Here is a 6,566-nt window from a genome sequence, read left to right on the forward strand (position 1 = left end):
TGTTCTTCCTGCAGCAACACAATTCTCTCCAACAGCCTCTTACATCGTTGTAGACAATGCGCTGTGTCCATCCCTGTAAGTGCAAAGGATATAATGGAAAGCTCCTGAGGTACAGCGTGCAGTGCAGAGCCCAAGGAAGTGGTTTTGGTTGTGACACCGTCAGATTAATAGCCCAGGTAGACCCCCTACTGCCACTGTGCCTCTTTGTTGGCAAGCAGAGTACACTCTGCCATTAAAAGAAATAAGGAGACTATTACTGCCTTTTAGATTCCTCACCATTTCTGTCTTTTAGTTTTCTCACCAAGAATGTCAGCAGAGACACAAAGAACAGTGGCGCTGAAGATTTCATCAGCTATCTGACAAGAAGATATTTAATTAACACTGGTACCTGTCTCCCCTGCACGAAGGAAACAAATCAAGGAGCTTTGCAAGAATAATTAGAATAATTAATTCAAGATGTAGAAGCAGTGTCAGATTAAACACACACACACAGAGACACACACAGATCAATCACACACTCTCAACAAAAATAGAAGTAGTAAGAATCACAAGTGCTTAATTATCCTAGGGTAGGAGATGCCAGATTCGTGCTAATACTTCTGCCATGAAGTCAAACTTTTGGGGTCGGGACTCAACTGGTCTGCTTCCATTAATGCATGTACAGTAGCTCCCCGGGTCCAAGCATCCAGCATGTTAATGTGGTTTATGCTTCTTACCTTTGGGAGCACGTATGCTTGGTGTTAGTTCTGCAGAGGTAAAGTAGGGAGATAACGGTTTGAATAGGATTTGGCTTCCAGATTCATTAAGTACTCAAATCTCAGTCATAAGCTAATGGTACTTACTAGGGTAGAACCTGATAAAAACAGTTGTGGTGTTTAGAGGTAGGGCCTGTATAAGTCAATGGTGAGGGAGTTTGCCTTTAGAAGAAAATGAGGGTGTTGCTAGTAAAAGCCTGATTGGGTGGTGACTTTTCTGCCTTCCCTTTCTCACCATGGACCCTTCCCTCTGCACACGCTCCACCATGGCCATCCGCCACCCTTACAAGTGAGTAAACCCACAGGGCCACTGAATCTTGCAGTTGAATTTCCAAGTTGTGAGCTAGGTAAACCTTCTCTCTTTTCAAAGTTACTTTCATTAGGTAGTTTGTTGCAGTTGTGAAAATCTACCAAACACAATGGGCTTCTAACATTAAGAAACACCTGTTTTTCGCTGTCATTAATCAAATAAGAGATAGCTTGCTTGATGAATGTGGAAAAAATATCCAAGGATGCTCAGTCCTGCCTCTCTGCATCTTCATTTTTGGATAGATTCTGTCAACAAAACTTCAGTTTGTGGCTACACAGACCCCCATATAAGAAGCTTTTACTTTCCATGTCTCTCTTATTGTAAGGCTGAAAATGAAGATCATCTCATTACAGATATTAAAGCATATTCTCCAGATTTTCAAATCCTCATTTTTAGCAACAAAACTAGTGTTTTGTTTTCTCTCTGATGTCTTTCCATTATTGTAGAATTTTGACGAGATGGATGTACTTGTTGGTACTGCAAACACCTCTTTCATCTTGTAGAAAAAAGTTTGAGATATAGTAAAGATAATTTCAGTGGTTTTCAGCTTTCTTTTGATATATTAATAGACTTGTAATACCTTTTTGACTTAAGGCAAATCAAGATAAAATTAAAAGGAATGGTCATACAATCAAAAATCATTTCTTTTAATATGCATTCATTTGAAGTTATAAAAATTGGAGAATTGTCTTAGAGGAGAATTTTCTGATAAACTAATATGATTCAAGAAGCTCTAGAAATGTTCAGAATAAATGGCAGTAAGAGAACAAGCTGTCATCTGTCATTTTGTTTCTTGTAGGCTCCATCTGATATATTTACATCAGTAATGGTTTAGGCAACTTTATAATTTTCCAAAGCAAAAGCACAATTGCCAGGCATTTTGTAGTAAGAGTCATTGGCTTCTCTTGATAAACATTTTTTCCAAGCTTTTAATAGATCTATCAGTTTACTTATTCAACAGTCAGAGCTACCAAACAATAAGAGGAAGGGAGGGAAGCAGAGAGGGAGGGAGAGGGAGGGAGAAGGAAAGAGAGAGAGAGAGAGAGAGAGAGAGAGAGAGAGAGAGAGAGACAGACAGACAGACAGACATTGCATCTGCTAGTTCATTCACCAGATAGCTCCAATAGCTGATGTTGAAACCAGTCAAAGTCAGGAGCCAGGACCTCCATCCAGGTCTCCCAGGTGGGTAGAAGTTGTATAAATGCTTGGGTCATCTTTTTTTTCTGCTTTTTTCAGCCTATCACCAGGGAGTTGTCTTAGAAGTGCAGCAGTCAGGTTATAAGCTGGTAGCTTTTTTCACTGTATTGTAACACTTGTCCCATTTATGAAGCTTTAATGATTGTTTTGCTTGCACTGAAGATGACCTACTCATTGTGCCTGAGTTCTCTTCTCCGGTTGTCCTCCCTCAAAGCTCTTTAGTCTCACTGGCTTTGTCAGGCCTTCATGTCTGAACAAGTTTGCCCTTTGCCTTCTTTCCAATGAACTTGGCAATGTCCAGCTTTTCTCAAACTGGAACACTTCTCTTTCTTTGTATTCATGACATGCATTGCCAATGATAACCTCTTCCCAGAAAGGCTGTGTCCAAGAGTTCTAGAGGAGAACCTAGGATCCCCACAAGTTTGGAAGAAGTAATATTTCTAACTCTTATTATGTACTGAAGTACTTGAAAAATGTTATAACTCCCTTTTCAATGCCAAAATACATATTAATTGCACTATTCTTTATAAATGCAAAATGCTAGAAATAACCCAATGGCTAGGTATGGGAAAGGGATTAAATAAAACAAAGCATATCTGCATAATGGAAAACTTTAATGGAGCAATTTATTGGATTTCTTGTTAAATGAGAAAAAAATTGAAGTATATACTGCTATCTACATTAATTTATGTAGGAAACAATTTAAGAATATATGCATCCCTAGTAATTTATACAACATTAAATACAGGAAGTATAGATGAAAACTAATGAAATCAGTTACCTAAAGAGGGAAGATAGGGTTGGGGTTAAGTGGGACAGAGAAAGGTACAAAAGAAGTCAAGCCAGAGATGTGGAGGCTTCTTGAAACAGCAAGTTGTCTTTGGGTGTAGCATCACTGCTCCAGCTGCTCTGCTTTGGATCCAGCTCCATCTCCACACGCAGAAGACAGCCCAGGTACCAGGGACCCTACCGAACCCCCAGGATAAGCAGATGGAGTCCCCGACGCTTGACTTCAGCCTGGCCCAGCCCCAGCTATTGCAGGCATTTGGAGAAGCAACTAGCAGATGAAACACTCTGTCTCACTCTTTTTCTCACTCTCTGTCTCTCTTCCTTTCAAGTAAGCAAAATAAATTTTGAAAGAAATCTAGGGAGTCACCTTTCTTCGAGCATCACATATATTGTGGTTCAGACTTACAGAATACATTTATTCATGAGGGAATGAGAAAAAACCAGTTGCCAGGGAACTCAAAATGGACTGCAAAATACAATAAGTAAATGTTACTGTACACAAATAAGAGATTCCAAATGAATTAATATAAATGAAAAGAGAAAATGGCTAATTTAAACAACTTTTGATTATGTATCCTGTAAGATTAAAGAGAAGAGGAACTGTAGGACGATATTATCTTTTACTGAATAAATTTGGTTTTCACAGTTAGCATTAGCAACTAAGAGACAAATTCATGCGTGTGTATACCAGTACTGAACGAATACCTAAACGTGGTTATGTTCTACTCAGTGACGGGATTTGTTCAGAGAAATATATCTTAGGTGATTTTGTTATTGTGCAAAATTTAGAGTGCATTTACACAAAGTAAGGAGGTGACAAGGACATAATTAAGAGATATAATGCTATGGGACGTGATTTGTCATTAATGAAAGAATCATCAGGTTGTTCACGAGTGTGTACTAGTACTAACCAATAAAAACTAATTTTTCCCTTTTGGAGAAAAGGAGTTAAACCAAGAAAAGAGAGATATTAAATATTGCTATGTAATATTTAGTTGAAATTTCTTCTTTGGAGGACCATAGGAATCAGTATATATATTTAGTATACTTATAAATGAATAGACAGATGGTTTGTGTGTGTGTGTACCTTCTAGTCCTGCCTGTTAAGAGTCCCTAGAAACAATGTTATCCTATTGGCATTAGCATATCTTACATACATACATACATTAATTTCCAAATGTGGTTCTCCAATGTGAGAAACCAGGGCTGTTTAGAGAAATATTTGATTCTGGGATTGGACAGAAAAAAATATTACAAATTAATTCCAGAATATTTAGTGGTACCAGAAATTAAATAAATACCTCAAAAAATATGGGAACATGTATAAATAGCTCAGGGGATGATTTGACATAACTCCCAATGGTTACATCTAGTATAATTAAAACAAAAAATGAATAATGATAATAATGGAATTATAGCCCAGAGAGTACAATAAATATACATGAGTCTACAAATGTTGTAAGTAAATGTTGAATAAATTAACAAATAGCAACAGTTCTTTATAAGTAGAATTTCAATTAACTTGTACAAATAATGGAAGAAACAAAAATTACCATTGAGTGGTCAGCCCAGCAACAAGTATGTCAGGTAAATGATTAAAATTAGTGGGCAGAAGTACAATGAGAAAAAGGACATTTGTTTAGTCACAGGATATCTCACCAGAAGACATTCATTACCAAGGAAAATAGCCACTTTACTGAAGGAAATCTGGCAAGCTTATCTTGAGCAAGTGATTCAAATTAATGTCATACTGGGAGGACATTTGGCCAAGCCTATAAGGTGCCAAGTGTGATGACTGCATTTCACATTGGAGAACATGAGTTTGACTCCCTGCTTTGGCCCCAGACATAGATCTTGTGAAACACTAGTGAGAGTTCAATTACATGGGTGACTGCCATCGCAAGGAAACTTGGTTTGAGTCCCTAGCTTGTGCTTACACACTAGTTCAACTCCACCAATAATGTGAGGAGTGAACCATATTTTGGGATAACCTTCTCTCTCCTCTCTCTCTGCCTCTCAAATATATTTTTAAAATTCATGGTACCACTGGCAAGACAAACCAACATCACATACATCCTGTTATGCTGCCCTGAGAACTTATCACTTGTATGGCATTCTTGTCCAAAATGTGAAACTCACTCTAGTCATGATAAAATATCAGACAAATCCAAACAGAGGAAGAATCTAAAACATAACTTACCAGTATGATTAAAGATGTCAAGGTTGAGTACCAGAAGTAAGATTGCCCCATATTGAAAGTCACTGACTCGACTTGAAACTAAATGTAATTCTGAATCATGAATCAGATCCCAGACTAGAAGAATAAAATCAATGGGAAACTGATAGATGTGAATCACTTATTAGTTATTCATTTCTGAATGTGAACTTTATCAATGTTAATTTCTTGGTTGTGATAATTGTATTTTGACTATGTAAGTTGTTAGTACCAGGGGCAGATGAAGGAAAGAACTATATTACTTTTGCAACTCTGTCTTTACATAAACTTACTCAAAACAAAAATTAAAAGGATGGTGATGGACTGTGCCGGGCCCTGTGCTTGCTAGAGCATACAAGAAACTAGTCTGGGAATACCTCAAAGTTTCTTTGGAGATCTCCCTAATCGAACTGCTGGACTCAGAACTCTAATCAAGAAAAGACAGAAGACAGAGCAGATCAATCATTCATCTCAGCTATATGTTGGCAGCGATATATGGGGCAAACGGAGACTTTATGATGGACCATATCAATCAGTGGACGACCTCATCGAGCGAAACTGGCAGCAATTCATAACCGGAGAACTATTAACACCACTCGAGCACATATCTCAGAGCATGCCCCACATCCGGGACTCAGGGTGGGCGGGAAACCGGGTGGGGCTTCCCCCTCAATATCCCCCTTTACCTCAGATACAAGATGGAAACAATATGGACATAATAGTATTACCCACTTCCCTATCCCCCTGAACCTTTTTTTTTTTCTTTTCTTTTTCTTTCTTTAACTGTAATTAACTATGTAAAGATTGTCAACAACACAATAAAATAGATTATTAAAAAAAAAAGGATATTATAGTTAATTTCTTTATTAACACTATTTGAAAGCTTGAGTTACACAGACAGAGGGAGATCCAGAAAGTGAGATATCATTCACTCATGGCTGCACTCCTTAGGTGTCCTCAACAGCCAGCACTGGGCCAGGCCAAAGCCAGGAACCTGGAGCTTCCTGTGGGTCTTCCAGAAGCCTAAGTACTTGGGCCATTCTCTGCTGCTTTTCCTAGGCCCCACTAGCAGGCAAGTATATTGACAGTGGAGCAGCTGGAATACAAACCAGCACTTGCATAGGATGCCAATATTGCAGGCAGTGGTTTTCCTCATTAAACCACGTGTCAGCCCTCATGTTGATTTTTAAACCTAATATTTGAAAGGTAAATAGACCAAGAGAGACAGAGAAGCAGAAATCTGCCCCCCTGCCCTTAAGCTAATGTACTTCTCAACTGCCTTAAATCGCCCAGTGTCTGG

This window comes from Ochotona princeps, chromosome 11 (assembly GCF_030435755.1).
Source record: "Ochotona princeps isolate mOchPri1 chromosome 11, mOchPri1.hap1, whole genome shotgun sequence".
NCBI lineage: Eukaryota > Metazoa > Chordata > Mammalia > Lagomorpha > Ochotonidae > Ochotona > Ochotona princeps.